A 20,445-nucleotide genomic window follows, 5' to 3' on the forward strand; every position below is an offset into this window, starting at 1 on the left:
CCATCTTTCCAAATATTGGAGGACGAACAGCAAAGAACAAACACATTTCACACTCGTTGTCATGTAAATGGTAAAGTGTGTCTTGTATCTATTGACGGAGGAAGTTGTTCAAACATTGCAAGCACATACATGGTGAACAAATCGGGGCTTACAATGAGCAAACATTCCAGCCCATATGAATTGCAATGGTTGAACGACGAGGAAGAATTGAAGGTTACTGAACAAGTACTTGTTCCATTCTCACTTGGAAGTTACAAAGAAGAGATTCTATGTGACGTGGTGCATATGCATACGAGTCATTTACTCTTGGGGAGGCCATGTAAATTTGACAAGCGGGTTGTCCATGCTGGTTTCACAAATTGATATTCTTTCTTTCATAATGAAAGGAAAATCATCTTGACTCCACTTTCACCAAACTGAGTAAATGAAGATCAAAACACCTTGAGGAAAAACATTGAACCGATTAATGAGCAACTTGAAGATGTTGGAGTTGAAAATGAGAGAGTTGAAAATGAGAGAGTTGAAAAGGATGAATTTGGAGATAAAGAGGCAAATTAAGAACATATTTTAACTAACCTTACTCTTTCATCTATTCTTCCTATTGTTTTGCAGGTCAATTCAAGAGACGTACCTTTTCAAGTTGATGATTCAAAAATCATGGCTTTTGGAAAACTAAAAGATGTGACTTTTTAAGAACCAATAGTCATGACTTTTGGAGATTCATAAAACATGTCTCTTGATAATTCCAAGGTTATGCCATTTGAAGTTCCAAAAGAAGCATCAATTGAATTACCAAGAAATGTGTTCCTTGACATTCCAAGTAAATTGCCAATCATGAAAAGAATTCAACAACCAACTCCCATTAAACATCCACCTTGGTTTGATAATTTCATTTATTTTGTTTATAATTTTTCATATTCTAATTTTGATTTACTTTGCAGGAATTTGAGTTATGTACATGGTATTATCCTACCAAATGTTAATGACAATATTCTTTGTCATTATAAGCATGATTGGTGCATTGAACTCGAGCAATTCAAGAAGTTTCAAAGGCTAAGACTCTCCACAAACCGTCATGATTATTCAAAGAGTGGAGATGAAGAGTTACATACTCTTTTAAAAGAACATGATGTTTCGGATCAAAGAGATATTACAAATGACGCAATTGGTCAAATGGAGGAACCAAGAGGCGTGATCCATGGAAGCTTAAGAGAATTATCTTTTCAAGTGCCAAAAGCTATAATTTTCATAAGTCAATGGACATGACTTTTGAAGAACCAAACAATGTCTTTTGAGGTACCAAGAGATATGATCTTGATTCAACCCAGCAACGATTGAATTGGCGCACAATTTGGAGAAGTCACCTTTCGATTTGAGGACAAATCGACCAAAAGAAGGGGATGATGATGTGATCCTGTCTAGCACCAACTTTCTTCATGACATACTCACATCATTGAAGATCCATCAAGCTCAATATAAGGGATTTATACCATACTTTATATTATTTACTCATTTATGCACTATATATTATTATGAGCATACATTTTCATATTCGACTATACTTGAATTATCATAGCATGTGCATTCATTCATTATGTCCTATGGTTTGCATCATTGATTGATATTCATGCATATAATCTATAATTATAATAATCATATTCATTCATTATCATATAATGCATGAGTTATTATTATAACCTATAGTTCACATCTTTATAATATGCACAATCTTATTACTTTATAATAATTCATATACTTAACTTAATTCCTTATGTTATGTGTGTAGGTATATTCGGCCACAACTTGGGAGCTACATTGGAGCTAAATGGAGCATGTAACATCAAGGAAACTTACCTAGGGATGTTTAGGAGAGCATAAGGAACCATTGGTGAGAAGTTGTCCGGAGACCCGTGAGCTCATAGCTGGATTGAGTTGAATATTTGAGCTGCAAGATGACCTAATTTCAACTAGGGAGCTGCACCATCATCATCACCACTCAGGACACTTCAATTATGTCCTAAGTCAAACTTTATAAAATCGTACCTTTTCGCGAATAGTTGCCCCCTCAAGAGGTACCTTTTCACAAGGAGCATTCATAATGTTCACCATGCTACAACTCATCTATGGCCAGCCCACCTCCAGTTCATTCACCTCCGAACTAGCTCAAACATGAAAGGTTACCTTTCCAAACCTTGTGACCTTTCATGAATGCTGCTGCCCATGAAGATGCCCTTTCATCAAGGAGCAATTTGGTGAAGAGATTGTATCCATTGGAGGCTTAAATCACCAAGGGATATGAGACAAAGCTCTATGCCTATTCGACCACACCACATGCCTTACACATGAGAGCTTTTGCGCCAAATTGAGGAGGCACATGCATATTCGGCCAAGGGAGATATCTCCCCACCCTTTGACCAAAACATCAAGGCCCGTCATGAAGGGTTAGCCAAACCAACACCAAGCTTAATGGACATATCTCTTATTCAATTAATTATGTACTTTCATTAAGAGACATGTACCAGCCAAATCCCTATGTAATCATTCGGCCAAGCCCTCTCATTTCCTATAAATTGAGAGGCTTGCCTTCATTTATCATCATCTCTTCTCATATATTAAACATACTCTTGTGAGTTAATTTCTCTTCAAAGTTCTTTGTGAACTTTATCGATTAAGCAAGTATAATTCATATACTCGTGGTGTCATACCTTCCATCTTGATTCCTAAATTCCTAGATTTATATCTAGTGGGTTGAAGACACTACCACCACCCCCTCAAGCAAGTTTGTGAAGATCGGGATTGTGCTTCATATAATAGTTTCCTCTTTGGCGTGTTTGAGATACAACATTACCACCATTTCCATTTCATTATCAACACCATCAACATCATCCATCAAGACCATCAATTCCGCAGCCATCTCTATTCCTTTTCTTTCATTTCATTATTTATCTTATTATTCCATTTATTATTCAAACAATATTCATATTTCTTTCTTATCTTTATTGCAGCCCAAACTTATAATTCAAGGACATCATTACTTGTCAATCCTAGATCGGGACACAATAAGGCTATCTACTCACTCCATCAAAGCGTGTAGATTCGCCTTATATCATTTCCTATCATACTCAAGTAGCTACTCCTTTTAGTCGATAAAACCCTCTCCTTATCTCTAAGGTGGATTAGAACCTCACCATCCCGGGTTAGTTCCGTTCTCATATAGATCTACCCTAACTCTATCGATATTAGGCAACTATTCCTAAAAATGGCAATCTCTCGAAAGCTCTTACAAAGTCTAGGAATGTTTTACCGAGGCACATGCAATCTCTCAAAAGTTCTTACAGTGTCAAGGTAAAATATTAAAACAATGAACAAAACAACATTAAGTGTAAGCAAATTTCATCATTCATTAACAAACAACTAACGTTTCATCAAAAAAATAACCAACACCAAGTAAAACAGTTCATGGTGCGAAAAATATCATCCAAAGTTAAACATTCAGTTCAAGCCCTTTAAGAGAAATGAAAATTAAGAACAAAGGAATAAACACTCCCAAACAGAGCTCTGTCATGATATTCTGACCACCACCGTGCCTGCTTCAGTGGCCAGCCTCTCTCGAGGTCCTGACTGCTACTCCGATAAAGTTTGGCTATGGAGGGCACAAAGGACGGTTAAGTGGAGGAACGGTGGAAAATAAGGTGTCGCAACCGCTTACTCCAAGCCTAGGTATATCCTCTCCTCGATTGTCGTCCTTTTTAGAGAGCTATAATGAGGTATTTATAGTGGAAATTTCAAGGGTTTTGTGTCCTTGGAAATTCCCTAAATACCCTCGTTAACTTACCCATTTTATAAATGATATAGAAGTGGTTAATTTCCTTGAAGAGGGCATGATTGCACGTGAGGATGAAGCTGGATAAATGAAGTCAGTAGTTGTTGAGCCACGTAGGATCTGCAAGATAAATCTTGCCTCGACAAGAAAAATAGGTTCCTCATTGTCGTCTTCTTATGTTCCTTTAGCCTTGGGAAATTATTTTGCCTCGACAAATAAATTATTCCTTAGTTATTTCCTACATCAACACAGCCAACAAAGAACATTCATCCTCAGCAGCATCAATTAAGCCAAATAAATCTTGTCTTGGTAAAACTTATCCACCATATGCAAAAATGACCTAAATGCAACTAAAATGCTATGACAACGACTTTTAGACACACAATAACTTAAGTAAAAAGACAGAAAACATAATCTTTTTATGGAGTTATCACCGCCTCAATAGATGGATTTGAAACATGGATAGCGTTGTTAGGCATTTCTAAAGCTTCAATATGCTACATGTAATTACCATAATATTCATCTTCCTTTTCTTCATGTAACTCTTCAATTACCACAACATCACTAGTTCCAATATTTGTGCTGCAATATTCTTCCCAATGCTCCTTCATGAAGATATCAATAACATCAAGTTAGTAGCATTAAATATTATCACTCATATAAAAAACATTATTTAAGAAATTAAAATTAATATGATCATCATTCAAGCTCATGGTATGTTCTCCCTATTTGACATCAATTAAAGCACAATTGGTAGCAAGAAATGGGTAGCCAAGAATGATATAAACATCTTTGTCAACTTCGCAATCTAAAATGATGAAGTCGGTAGGAAAAATGAACTTGTCTCCTCTCAAAAGAACATTTTCCATGATTTTACTATGATGCACGGTAGATCGACCATCTAGTTGCAATGTGATAGTGGTTGCTCTAGCTTCGCCGCACCCAAATTTCCTAAAAATTGACAATGGCATTAGACTAATGCTAACTCCCAAATAACATAAAGCTTTACCTATAAATTTATCACCAATATTGCAAGGAATAGAAAAACTACCTAGATCTTTAAGCTTTTGGTGGAAATAGGCTTGTAGCCATAGTATTACATCCTTTAGCGAGAGCGACAGTTTCTAATTCTCCAAGTCTCATTTTCTTTGAAAGGATTTGCCTCATGAATTTAATGTAGTTTGGGTTTTACTCTAATGACTCAATTAACTAAATGTTGATTGTTAGTTGTCAAAGTACATCAATGGAACTCTATATTGCTAATCTTGGTTTGTCTTCTTGAATTGTTGAGGGAATGGTAGAGGCACCCTTGATTATGGTTATCCCGACATTGAAGTTGGAAGAACGTCAAGTGATGCAAGTACAGCTATCGGCAATGGTTCTGAACTACTACACTATCATGCATCTCTTGCTATGGCATAAAACATAAGTGCCTCTATCTGTTTCTTTTTCCCTTTCCATTCTTGGTAACCTCCTCATCATTCTTTTTCAGTTCTTCTATAGGATTCCCAATATGAATTTCACACCTTGTAGTAATGGCCTTACAATGCACTTTTCCTTATTATTTGGGGTTTTTAGTATCATTGGGCAGTGTACCTTTCAATTAATTTTATAAAGTAGTTACCATTTTCTCACTTGATTCTCTAAATCCCTTAATGATGCTGATTAACTAGACATATATTATTTCATTAAGGCTTCAAGAGATGATAGAGTGAAAGTTTACGTTGAAGATTGTCCTTGATAAGTTTGCCTTTGTTGCGACTGTGTAGCTAGATAATGTCCTTCCGGCTGTAACATTGACTACTGTTGATTGTAATGTTGTGTCTGATAATATTGTTGTTTTGGATTAGCAACATTATGAGTTTTGTATGATAGATTTGGATGGTTCTGAAAGTTGGTATTGTATGTGTTGCCAAAATCAATATCATTTCTTTGATAATTTCACACACAGAAGGCAGACTTAGGATTTTGGGGGCATTCATCAAAGTTGTGATTATCTCCAAAATAAACACAAGTGATGATAGATGTAGCCCTTACATCGTACATTCACCCTGTTTTTTCAACTTATTCACCATATTTGTCAATACTGAAATTTGAGATGCCATAGAGTTAAAAGCTTCAGAATCTACTGTTTTAACATTGCATCGACCAAATATGTTCCTCGTATTTGGGTTTTGGAAATCATTGGTTGATATTCTTTCCAAAATATTGTATACTTCATTATATGTTTTATCTACTAAAGCTCTGTTTGCTGAAGCATCGACTACCATATGAGTGTCATTTAAGTCCAATGTGGAAATCCATGCATCTAACATTTCCATGTCAAATCCCTGAATCTTTCTCATTCCTCATATAAGCATTCATCTTCCAATTGCTTAAAGAAAGTGAGGTCATTTCGAAATTTGGCATTCATATTAGGCTGGTTAAATTGTAGTAGTGTAAGACCCATATCTCGTATATCTTTCCGTACACGAGATACAAAGGTCACATTACTTTTTAAAACAGTTTGTCATTTGAAAACCTGTAAAATTTTATTTCAACTTTAGCAACCACAAAGTATGATATTCATAGAAGCAAAATACTAAAACTATCACTTTAAATACATTATAAAAATATTTATTATAGTTCAATTACATGCCAACTAAGTTTTCAAAATGAATAAGATTGTCCCAATGTTACTAACGAGTCAACCATTAAATGATGAAAGTTGTTACTGTTGCACTCCTTACTCGACAAAACCTTGATTGTTCCCTACGCGTGAAATCAACACACGTTAAGTATTTACTTAGTGAGACATAATACTATAAAAATGTCACAATTTATAACCAAAAAATTATATACATATATTTTGTAACTATAAATTACAAGCTATATATATATTAACATGTAACGCATAAATGTAACTTAAATACAAACACACAAAACACAACATCTCAAAATATGCATAAAAAATTATACTTATTAAAAATATGGACTAAATAATATTGAACAAAAACTTTGGTACTATAAAAACAAAACAAATAATAAATGAGGTAGAAATGCACACATTATACCACACAAGATTTTAACACTTAAATAAAAACCCTCATTATTACAAGGACTGAAATCAGAATAAAACCCTAAACATACATAGGACTGAAAAGTAACATGCAAAACTTTAGAGTTCTAATGTCTAAAATAACAAAAATAAAATAAAATAACATTTGGGACTGAAATTAAATGCACATAAAATAAAAAGACAAAATTGTAAACACATAAACCTTGATTTGATGACCTAAATGAATTAAAAAGAAAAATATGATGACCTATATCTAAATAACCCAAAAAATTAAAACTAAAATCTAAATTTGTAAAATAACTAAATTTAGACACATACAAAAGGTTGCATTCGAATTCAGTCCTTACCAAGGACTAAAGTGTAAATAAGCAGCTAAAGTATAGGGATACTAGAGCAAATTACCCTAAAGCTATGCGGGTTAAACATTAATTTTCCTAAAGTTGTAATATAAAACCTAATTTTAAACTAAACCTAAACCTAAACACACAGCCGCCTAATCATCTCCCTCTCCACTCTCTCCCTCTCATTCTCACGCACGACTGAGACTTCAAAAGCCAGCAAAACCAACGCCGGCCACCGTACCTCGGTAGCCATTTCGCTCCAGTCATCCTCTAAACCAAACAGTGAAAACCTAGGCCACCCTAAACGAACCGAGATGCTTCAATTACTTCCCTCAACCGAAGCTCACTTGAGACCCAAATAACTCCCCTAAGCCGCAAATTGGCTTAAACTGAAATCCGACCACCACCAACGGTGGTCGGGCTCCTTACTGAACCTTTTTTAACCCCAAAAACCTTAAATGCAACTAAACACCCCTATTTAAATATCTAAACCCTCCATCAACTACCTAACTCGACTGAAAACTGAAACCCAAAAGAGCCAGGGCCACCGTAAGTCGACGCCGCTTCTGCTCCGACCATAACTGACGAAGACCGCCAAAGTTATTTTACTCTTATCTAGACCCTAAGAACAGCTTCAACTCAAACCAACTCCTTCCTCCTTCTGCCCATGAATGCCATCGAGAGCCCGCACCACTAAGGTAAACACTCAACCCCTATTTATCTCTATGTTATTTCAGTCTATTTAGAAAAAGAAACACACAATACATACATGGAAATCGAAAATGAATAAAAATATATATATACCTTCTGAAATTGCCAAGGTCTTATCTATTAATTTCTTTCGTTTTTTCGTTTGATTTGGAAAAATGAATACCTCGTTACATTGCTTGATTCCTGAAAATGGGAGAAGAAAACACTCTATTTTTTATTTTATTTTATTTTTTCAAATATCCGAGAAAAAGCCACCCTTCCAATTCTTCTATATCCTTCCCTTTACCAGCTTCCCCCTTTTCTGATGATGAATCCCTATAATATATTGCCCCCTTCACTGCTTATCATCTTTATGTTATGCATGCCTTGCTGGATCTTTTTTTTTTTTTGTTTTGCAATGCATCGCTGGATATCTTTGTATGGCCCCAAAGAATATGTTTTTCCTCTTCGTTTGTTGCAGGTACATTCAAGGTTGCATGGGTCCAACAGAGGAGGGACCACTAAGTGATTTGGCCGAAAGCTTCGTTGGTTGCTGGCATGGATCTAGTGAGCCTGATGTTGTGATGGTGTAGGTTGACGTGGTTGCCCTGCTAGATGAAGAGAAGCTACTGAAGGCCTTTGTAATGTATTGGGTTGCTGGTGTGTTTGGGCTCCCACCAATTGGGCACGGGTTGGATTGTTTGTAACTGATATGAGCTTGTAACTGATATGAGCTTGTAAAATATAAAATATTTAATTAGATTTTGTTAAAGCCCAATTGATATACATATATATTTAATATTAGTTATTTATTTATACTCCATATAATTATAATGCGTGTAACATATAAATACCCTAATAATTTATTTAATTAATCAATATTAATTAATAAATCTAACTAATATAAATATAATTACTAAAATATAAAAACCCAAATAAAACTCAAAAAACACCCCGGATAAATCGAGTATCTACAGTTATAAAATCCAAAAATAATAAACTAAAATAAAAGGAAAATTCATTCAAGAAAAATCTTGAAATCCCTTACTGCTGCCGTGACCTTCCTAAAACACCAAAGTAAATTTTGAATTTGATTTTCAAGACTTTTTGGTTAGATTTAAGATTAAGACATGAATACAATTTTATTCTTCATTGAATTCTTTTTCATTTGATACCATTTGTTCATGTTGTTCATGCTTATAACCCTAAATTTATGAAAAGGGTGGATAAAGGGATGATGAAATTTGATGTTTCAAGGCTTGAAAATGATGAGATAGGTGTTGTGATGTTGATTTCATACTTCAAAAGATCAAAAATCCATTATTTTTCTTTTATGGATCAATTCAAAAAACATAAAAGTTAAGGGGTTGATGTTTTGAATTGATTTTCATATTAGATATGATGAGAACATTATGTTGTATGTCTTAGCATGTTTATTCGAGCTTAGAAATGGGGAAGAATGGTTGAATCCTAATAGTGACCAAAATGGCACTTTAGGAGAAGTTTAAGAATTATATTTTAAACTTGAAATTGATGAGGGTTATGGTAGAGAATTCAATACATGCTTAAATGTGTTTTTTTTTTTTTTTTTTTTTTTTTTTTTGAGCTTGAAATAAACTTTGATGATGATGGATTATATTCTATCATATGGATTTCTTAAGGATAAATTTTTGGAAAAAATCAAGTGATTTATTTATGATAGTTGTTTTCTTTCAAGGAATAATTTGGTGATTAAATCATTGGATTTAGACTTGAAGTGTGAAATTGTTGTGAAATTGTGGTTTTAAAGGTAAATTCAAGTAAGTTAAGGTGAAAATGAAGTGTAGAAACATTGTAATTACACTGTTGAATTGGAATGAATTTTTAAAAAAATTTCCAACACTACATGCGCATGGGTTGGAAGGATACTAACATTTGCTTTTGATTATTTGTGGTATATGTTTGATGTATTTATAAACATCAATCAAAACCGGATCAAATTAGCAACAAAGAAAAGGAAGTGGATCAAACTTAAAGCTTAATGATGCTTATATTTTGACTTGTATAAAAAGTGTCAAGGTGAGTTCAATATATACATAATGTGATATATGGATCATTATGAAGACTTGCGATGAGTCAACATTGTTTATATTGATATGATATTTTTGTCATTTATCATATATTTGACATGTTCTAAATATGTCAAAAGTTGAATATAAATGCATAAATCACTAGTTTATATATGATGTTTATCATGAATGTTATTTTGGGTATGAACTGGTCAATGTTGAATTGTTTTGATATACATTGTCATGGATGGAATAAATATAGACTATTTGCTCAAGTATGTCATTGAGGGATAGTGGTATAGTTGGCATGCCATAGAGTCTAATAACAGGCTGTATATTTGATTTAGCACTATAGTGTAGATAAATGACACTTAGTGTATATGGTGGGCACAACCTTATGTGTATTAGCACTTCGGTGCATATTTTGACTCGTATACCCAAAGTTCTCATAGAATTAAATTTGGGCTATGATTTATTGATTAATAAATGATAAACAGATGAATAAGTTTATAAGCTTTTGGAATGAATGGCAGGTATATTAGTAAGAAATTTTATATGTTGTTATATCATGTTAATATATGGTAACATAACCGAAATGCAGGTAAAGTGATCATAATGAATTAAGTATTGTTATTTATTTATATTTATGTGTTGTATTGCATTGCATTGACTATTACTATGATTGTCTCACTAAGTGTATACTTACCATGTGATGATTTTCACGTGTAGGTAAAAAATAGGAATCAGAGTAAGGAGTATTTGGCATCCTACTTGTTGATGAGTATATCTACAATATCATTAATGACATCTATCTGATGTATTTTAATTTTACTAGTTGGCATGTATATGTTAGTAATGGATAGTCATAAACTAGTTTGGACTTAGTTGTAATAGTTTATAAACTAGTTTATGTTATTAAAATAAATGGTGAATAGTTATATTAGTGTTGAAATTAATTAAATGAATTACAGGTATAATATCTAGTAAACAATAAAAAATGGAGAAACCGGTTAAGGTTGAATTTAGATAGTTATGTATTTTTTATTTAGGTATTAATTGCTAAGTTGTAGGTTGAAATCGAAATTAATTTAAAAAAATACAAACTGATATTACTCAATAAATCAATAAATGATTAATTGTAATTTGAATAAATGACTTCTAGTGATTGTTAGTAAATCAGTATGTGACATTCTAACTCTTATTTAGAAATTGAATATGAATAAGGATGTTACATAAATTTTATTTTTTTCATTTAAATTAATTAAAAATTATAAATTGTCAAAATGAAAATCAAAGTAACAAACATTCAATTAATTCAATGTCAAACTACAAAGTAACAAAGTATAAAACATAAAAACTTACTTAGAATCTAGCTTGCAAAGTCTTTAACCACAAACAAGTTACCTCATTACTTGAATATGATTGTTATCCTTAAATATTTTAAATTCGATCACGACGTCTGTGTTCTATTGTGTTTTATTGTCAAATAATCAAAAGATATAACCTTATAATCATCACTGCCAAATAAAAAAACCTTTAAACCCAACGCCTCCTTTGCATGTGTATTTGTCTGCCAGATCATCTAATGGGGGGAGTGCACACAGTGACAGTGAACACAGTGACCCACAAAAACTCATGGCCTGAAATTGATTTCGGCAGAGCTAGCCATGTGAAGGCTTCATGTGTATCATGTGGCACTGTTAAACGAAACTCAAACGCCTTACAACCAGAAGATTTGCTATTAACACTGCCAAACTGAGCAGTCTGATTGTCTTGACAAACAGTAATTAATCTGCAGGAAAAGTACACAAGTTTACTGTTTAAAAAGGATAATATAAGAACGTATACTTATTGGGTTATCCAAGGCAAGATTTGGTAGCCAAGTAGCAATCAGTGTTTGTAAGCTGACGAGGCATTATAAGGTCAATGAAAATCATGGTTATGATTAAGACAAGTAATATTTACTGTTTTTTAATAATATAAGATGATTATAAATAATATTTATTTAGAATTTTTTTAATTTATTTATTATATATACACTTTATATAGTAAATATGATAAATAATGTTTTGCGAGATAATAAATATGATAAGAATATGTAGGATACCGATAAAGTTTTTTAGAGAGATAAGGGTTGGTCCAATTTCACTTCCCTCGCTGCAAATTGCAATGCATAGGTGTTGGAGGAATAGTACATATCACACAATTACAAGATCCCATGGTAATCCCCTTCCTGCATCCTTTCACCTTAAAGAGTTTAAATGTCGCTCCCACCAGACACTAACTTGATATTGTCTCTCCTTTTCTTTTTCTTCCACAATACCAAGAGAAAAGTTCACCAAATCTTTACCCAAATTTTTAGTATATCTCTTTATGTAAATCTTCATACATATATTTAATTATTATAAATGATTTTTGCTATAATCTTTCTATAAATAGTTTGAAATGATTATAATATGATATCTGTTTTAAAAAAATAATTATTAACAACATATACGTACCTTATAAATAAAATTATCCAAACTTGAAACATCTAAGGAAAATAACATTCTCTTTTAGTATTAGTTGAAAAACTTAATGATAGATATATTTTATTATATTTTTGTTGATCATATTACCTTAGTTTTAAATTAATTGTTATAAGTTAGTTTTTCACTTTTTGAGAAATGTTAACATTTAATTCTTCTTCTTATTATTTATTTGCATAATCAACTTTCACTCTCAACATAGTTTAATAAGATCTTTTTGTCATTATCTAATTAAGAAAAATATAAGTTTAAGTGATCTTATATTTTATCAATTAAATATTAAATTCTTATATTATAAAATATTTCTATTTTTATCAAATAAAATGAATAATTTATCGACATATTCGATATTATATGAAGTAGTTCAGAAAAAAAGCTATTACAAAAAATAATAAAACATTCTTCAATCTAAACGAGTCTTTGCTTTTTCCCCTTTTATGCCTCTCAATTAGTCGGGATGTTTAAGAAAATATAATTTAATATAAGACTAAAGAAAGACGTTACGGGAAATGTTAATATTTTTTAATATTTTTGATAGAGTACTACCTAAAATATTATTTTTTTATCGAAAATATTAATATCGATGGCTATCTAAAATCTTATTTTTTTCTACAAAAAAAATATTAATATCTGAAATATTAATATCTTATATTATATTATCGTACAACAAAACAAGCCAAATGAGTCGGATGGAAGAAAGTGTACTTGTGAAATGAGATGAAAAATTAATATGCTTTAAGTGCTTGTCAGAATTAGTTTTGTGTTTGGCTTGGAAAAAGCTTCGGTGAGAGAAAAAAAAAGTCATTTTAAAAAGTATGGTGAAAATAATTAATTATGAGGTCCTTATGATATTCGATATTAGGCATGTTTCTTGACCTTATGATATTTGATGTACTTTCCACGTGATGTTTGAGATTTATTTAGCAAAAATTTGATTTCCTATATTATCATTTATGATTTATCTAATTTTAGATTACTGTAAATAAGATATTTTTTTAATAATACAAGATGATTGTTAAGTGATGACTAAAATAAAATTATTTAAAGAAATTTTAGTTCACCATGTTGTCCTCTAAGGTATGAGATGTGCATTTTTAGATAACGGACATTATTCAATCCAAAATTTTGATTATCTGAAAAATTCGGATTACTAAAATTATTATCGTATCTGATTCCAAAACATTGATTATTATTATTATTATTATTATTATTATTATTATTATTATTAGTTTATTACTATTATGTATTTATACATTTTTGTAGTCAAATAATATTAAATTTTTGCACTGCCATATTACCAAGTAAGGCAATGGATTATAATCGTAATCAATAATATAGATTTGACGGTGCTATAAATTTTCATTATTAATTCAGAGATTATTTCATTGTGCTTTATTATTGAGGGTGGGGCGCTAGCATTTCAAGCGAGGTGAGGGTGGGCATAGGGATGGTAAACGGGCGGGTCGGGTGCGGATACCCCATCTCCCATCTCCATACTCACTTACTATTTTTCAATCCACCACCCGCCCACCACCCATGATGGGTACAAATTTTTAAATCCACACCCGCCCACGCGGGTATATTTTCAAATCAATCTCCATACCCACTAGCGACATAACCATCTAGACCCGCCTGACAACAAACTAATGAGATGTTGGAGTTGGTTCCCAGACAGTTCGTGATGGGGTAGCAGCGCATGCTTCAATTTGTCAGAGGAGTGGCTCTACGAATATTATGGAGACAGATTATAAGGAGCATGTAGTCGCAGAGCTGGATTGTTGTGTTGCTTTCGATGTTAATGCTCATAGTGTGCCTAATATGGGTTTTGAGGGGCTAAAGAACATAGAAACTGCTGCTTTTGATGTTAATGCTTATAGTACGGCTAATTTGTGTTTGGATGGGCATGATGGGTAACATGGGCTAAAGAACATGGAAAGTGACGTGGTTAGTGGAATTATGAGTTTAATCAAAGAGCCGAATATTTCCCTAATTAAATACCAGATTAAAGACTAAATATCCTTAATATTTAGTTAAATTATATGTTATATATTATATAATATTAAAATTTATAAATTAGTCTATAAAATTACACCTAAATTCATAATGGTCCAAAATTTAATAGATATTTAGCTGGGCGGGCGGATGTGGGGCGGGTGGATGCGGGGCGGGCGGATGCGGGGCGGGTAATGTCTCAAACCCATTACCCGCCCACCACCCACGACGGGTACCACTTTATAAATCCACACCCTCCCACTACCCGCTAAAATTATACCCATCCCCGCTCCAATTGAAGCGGATGCGGTACGGAATCCACGAAACCGTACCCGTTTGTCATCCCTAGGTGGGCAGTTTGATATGGTTTTTATTTTATTTTTCTATAAAAAAAAAATGGTGTCGACAATTTGCAAAATCCCTAGGAGAAAAATAACTACTTTAAACAAAGGTGTAAATATAAATATGGGTGAATTCCATTAATGTAATGGAAGTTACATCAATCTTGAAGAATGGTAGCCCTCTCAAATTACCAAAAATTAAGCATATCATCATTCATTGACAGAAAATGGCTTTGACAGGAGCAAATATGATAACAATGTTAAAACTTTTAACCACAGCAACAACAATGGACCATCCTAAACTAGACCTTGTCACCTCATATGCCAAGAAGCATGCTGCATTTGCAGGGATGCTTCGTGCCAATGGCGGGGCCGAAACCCTGGACTTAAAGGCATGTATGGAGCCTTCGTATTTGGGACTTTTGTAATCGTCTACTTAGATCACGCTCTTGACAACATCGGTTGGGTAGACAGAGACCCAGAATGAAGTCCGGCCAAGCCTCCAGCAACAATCAAAGACCCTCTTCCCAGTTTCGAAGTGTCGGTCCCTCCTGCCATGTACTGCTTCAATGCATCATAGACACCAAACATTGCAGCATTTCTGGGAACCTCACGAGCCAAGGTCGGAACCAAGCCTTTGAAGAGACCCCTTGCACCGCGTTCGACCTCAGCACTTGCCTGGCTACATCCATTGGCCCTCCATACTTCACTGCCACACTAGCTGAGACAGAATCAGCCTCCAATGCACTCTGGGCTTGCAATCTGCTTGCAACATAAGACCCCATGGTATGATTTAAATGTTATCTCCATGCATCCAAGTTGGAAAAGAAAAGAAAAGGGTTTGAAGTATTAGTATTTTATTACTAGAGTCATTTGGCCTGCCAAATCGTGAGTTTAGACATTAAATACCAATTTGGATATGATGTAGAGCACACTTAATACAACAGATCAAATTGTAAACAAATGTATACAAATTGTGCTATTTCTTTTAGCACGGTAGATCCAAGCCATTCATCCGGTAAGTACACGTATTTATAATCCGTTCTCATATGTTTTAAATATGTTTTGACTTTAGATTCAAGATGAAATTTAACACTCAAGCTAATCAAACTGACAAAAGGACCTAATTGGCACAATATTGACACTTTGAGGGTTCAAATAGAGCATTCTGATTCAGGATCAATTCAGATTTCGAACCTTAAACTATAAAGCAATTAACCCAAAAAGGGATTATGAAAAGCCAATAAGCTGACCTGCATTTGATCAATTCGGTGGGGCAAGCTAAGAATGAGACAGCAGCTCCAGCCCCAGCCCCATCAATGACCTGCTGATTGACTGTGAGGGGGATGCCGGGCTCCAATCTCAACAATGCCTCCATTTGACCTCTCACCGTAAAGAGGACAGCATTCATGGCTGCCACAGTGGCTAATGGAGCTCCCATACCCTTATACAAACCCCTGAGGCCTTCAGCAGATAATGTCTGCTTCCAAGCATCCGTAGCACCACCATACTTAGGTGGTTCACCGGGGATTCGAGCAGGCTGGCTTTGAAGCTTTACCTTGATGGTATCAAAAGGGTGACCAAATATCAGCTGTGCTGCTCCTCCCACAGTTCGAGATGTTAGGTCCTCAGTTACATCTCCCATCTCTGCAAATGTTAAGCAATATTATTAATCAAGGGGCATTGAATACATTAGAGGGAAAGGTGTTTTTCCTTAATAATTGAATTAAAAACTCAATTACAAGCTGAGATTTAAATTGCGGTCCCCTATTGGAATAGCAATAAATATAGTTATTGCAAGACCGTGATAACCGCAATTACCGCAATAGGATAATTGTAAGGCAACCGAAATCGCAACTGCAATTTAAATCATATTACAAGGCATCAAGGACAATAATTTACTTTGCAGCTAGATATTGTAGTTGATTTTACTTTAAAGTTGGATGCTTTAGTCACAATATCACAAACAATGAGCGTTGCATCTACTTTTAGAACTTTGGGTTTTTATTAAAACGTAAAACAGAATCAGTAAGTTCAATCGAAGTCAACAAATAAGGGGCAGTAACCTAAAAAAGGGAAGTGGAAAAGACAACAAGATCATGGCTAATGGATGAAATTCAAACATAACAAAGTTACAAGATCTGGCAGTAACTAGGAATCTTACCTTAAAAATTAAACAAAATGAAACTGAATCGAATTTGACAGAATGTTAAAAGTCCCAACCCAAGTTCTCAAATCTATTTCAAAAGGCACCTCAAAGTTGCTTTCTTTTGAACCAAGAAAGAGAGGCAGAGATGAATAATACATTAAAGTGACAGCGTTTGCAGAAAAAAAAAACACTCAAAAAAATTCTTGAGGGGTGAGTTTGGCGAGGCTTGTTTTCACTATTTAAAATAAGATAAAATAACATGTGTTTGTGCCAATGTTATTAAAACCAGACCGGACCGGCCGGTTTGACCGGTTGAACCGTGAACCGGTGGCCTGTCTGGTCCGGTTAACTTTCAAAACCAGATTAGCACAGAACCGATAAAGAACCGGAAGAACCGGCTGAAAACCGGGGTGAATCGGCTGAAAACCAGCAAAACCAATTTGAATCGCCGGTTCACTTTTTTTCTTTAAAAAAAAAATTAAACCAAACGACGTTGTTTGTTCAACGAGCCGAGTCAAATTCGAGTATTGCTGAGCTCGACTCGAACTCGAAAACTTTAAAAATAAGCTCAACTCAACTCAAAAACTCACGAGCTAAAAATTATCAACTCGAAATATAATATTAAAACTTGAAATCGAAAAGGCTCGAACTCAAAAAAAATTTAGAAGTTCGATTAAAGCCTAAAATTTGAGCTCAATTAAAACGAAATAATAGTTCGCTTTGTGCTCACCAAAAGGCTCCATGATTTTGAATGTCAAATTACCTCTATTATTTATAGAAGTAAGTTATGATGCTCTTTTATGTTTCTTAGCTATGTGGGATTGTTTTGTTGTCATATTTTTACTCTTTAAACTTTTGGGATACTCTTCTATGTTTCTTAGCCATGTGGGATTATTTTTTTTTAAAACAATTAAACCAAATGACATCATTTGTTATGATTTTTTTAAACCCCAATTTTATTTTTTTTATTATAGTTATATAATTATATTTATTATTTAATATGTTTTACCTTAAATATTATGTTGTAGTTGATTTGAATCATTTTGTTTCACTTGATTTTATGGTTTTTCATTTATACATGTTATGACTTGTGATATTTTTATATCTTTTAATATTGTAAACTTAAAAAAAGTGTTACATATATATTAATATTGCTTTGAATATTATGTAAAATTAAAAAAAATATATTATTTTATATAAAATCCGGTTCAACCGCGGTTGAACCCGGTTGAACCAGTGAACCAGTACCTTCACCGGTTCAATGTCCGGTCCGGTTTTGAAAACATTGGTTTGTGCAATGACTTTATTTTCTAGGTAAACTATACTACTGACCACTAAACTATTTAGTCTTTTTATTTTTACTATTAATCTTTTAATTTTATCAATCAGACCATAAAACTATTTAATTGTATCCAATCAAACCACTCGCCGTTAAAACTTAATAGAAGTGTTAACATGATAGTTAATAAAACTGATATAATTATATATTTGGTCCTCAATATTTGTACGTTCTATTAATTTTGTTCTTATTTTAATTTAATTAAATAAATTTAACCATCTAACAAATTTTGATACATGTCACTATTTTATTGGAAGATTTTTTTATATAAATTTCTTTATTTTTTCTTCTACTCGGATAGTAACATATGTCATCAATTGGTTGAAAGTAAAACTAATAACAAAGAAAGGTATTTGAAGAGGGGACAAGGGATTTGAACTTACATGGGGAGAACTTCTTACCAATTGAGCTAGTTTCAACTTTTAATAGTCGAGGGTGAGAATATATATATTAATAATATAAAACTTTTAAATAAGATAAACATAAATAAAATTTTAGGGTAAAAATTATTAATAAAATAAATCACTAATTGAATAAAATTTTAAGATAAATATTATCAATAAAATATGTGATTAATCAATACGTACCCACCCTCAACCATAAGTGCATCCTCTTACTGTCAAAATCTCTAAATCAAAACTCTACATCTCTAAATACCATAACTCAAATTTTAAAATCTCTAAATCAACCCTTTACATCCCTAAGTAATAAAAATTTGAAATCTCAATTGTATTGAAAAATCTGCTCACCGATTTTCATAGGTGGGGTTTAGATGGCGCCGCCCTTATTGTGTTCACATTGTTTCACTTATTGTCTTTAGCTGCCACTGTACAAAGTGGTTGGTGAATGGTGAGTCAGTGCCAAATGTACAGTCGTGAAAGCATGGGATTTACTGAAAAATCACCGTGACAGTAAATAATTATCTGTCAGACCCATTTTTGCTAAATTTTACCGATCTAGCATCTTTTCTGACAAAGCGTGAATCATCATCCGCGCCTTTCTGGGGTTTTGTCCAAGCTGGTGCCACGTCTTGAAAGGTGCGGATAGTCATTCGCGTCTTATTCGAGTTGGCGTCACGTAAGAGACAGGCGCAGATCGCCATCCGCGTCTTTCTGTAGTTTCTGACACGCGCCAGTAAGGCACAGATTATTATCCGCGCCTTTCATTATTGGTTTTGAATATCTCGGCCTTTAAACTCTCCCCTTGTCTATAAATAATACTCCTTCAACCGTAAACATCACCACATCAATACCTTCTATGTTTGTTTTACCAATTCCTTGAATTTTTTATTGTAAGGTAAAATTATTTTTTATTATATTATATTTATTTTATATATAATTATTTGAAATAATTTTATTTTACTAATTATTTTGTATTATTTTTTGCGGATGTAAAATTGGAAAGTGAGATCATACGTTGAGACATTTTTGTCGATACGGTAATAATATAAAATTATATTATTTAAATTATTGTGAAACTTTTTAAATTTTTTTATTAGGTTATATTTTAATTCATATACTATTTATTTAATTAGGAGTATTTCAACTATTATTTTTGCAGATATAAGACTCTCAATCTTTCAAACTCTCAGAATAACGCATATTTCAGCTATTTTTTACTATCATGGAGAAATTCGAGAAGATGAAACTGCTGTTGTGTTCACATCAAATCATTCTGTCAAAATATCCTTCAAGAGAAACATAACTCTTGAGGAACTGATAACGAAGATTTCAAGGAAGGTTAATGTTGGAAGTACTAGAAGATTGTCCTCACTTCAGTACAGATTTACAACCGTAGTATTTCTGTTAACTTATACATCGTTTGAACTATCCAACGATGATGATGTTGCAATGATGGTTGATTCTCAAAATCATTATTTAGATGCCGATACAGAGATGTATGCATAATTTGTTGAAGTGTGTGCTATTCGTGGTATGTCATTATGCTCCCACTATGGGTTGGCTCAATAAGCTGATCAAGTTGACAGTTCAACTCAAGTAATATGTAATGATTTTAACTCGTTAATGGGAAATCCACATCATGGTGGCATCCCATCAAGTTCAATGGGGAGATATTCATCAGCAACTTCCTACGATTTGTACCAAGGTGGCTCCACAAACAATATGTATGGAAACA

At 33.2% G+C, this 20,445-nt stretch overlaps 1 non-coding gene and 1 pseudogene across 1 annotated transcript; one reads left to right on the plus strand and one right to left on the minus strand.

Annotated features, from left to right (window-relative positions):
• Window positions 1-6,119: 6,119 nt before the first annotated feature.
• Window positions 6,120-6,227, plus strand: LOC120177875. The gene has a single exon (XR_005521482.1). It is a non-coding gene; the product is annotated as a small nucleolar RNA R71 (small nucleolar RNA).
• Window positions 6,228-15,035: 8,808 nt separating this feature from the next.
• On the minus strand, window positions 15,036-16,466 carry LOC120177642 (annotated as a pseudogene).
• Between the last annotated feature and the right edge of the window lie 3,979 nt (window positions 16,467-20,445).

Source organism: Hibiscus syriacus, unplaced genomic scaffold (genome assembly GCF_006381635.1).
Source record: "Hibiscus syriacus cultivar Baekdansim isolate YM2019G1 unplaced genomic scaffold, ASM638163v2 tig00003454_pilon, whole genome shotgun sequence".
NCBI lineage: Eukaryota > Viridiplantae > Streptophyta > Magnoliopsida > Malvales > Malvaceae > Hibiscus > Hibiscus syriacus.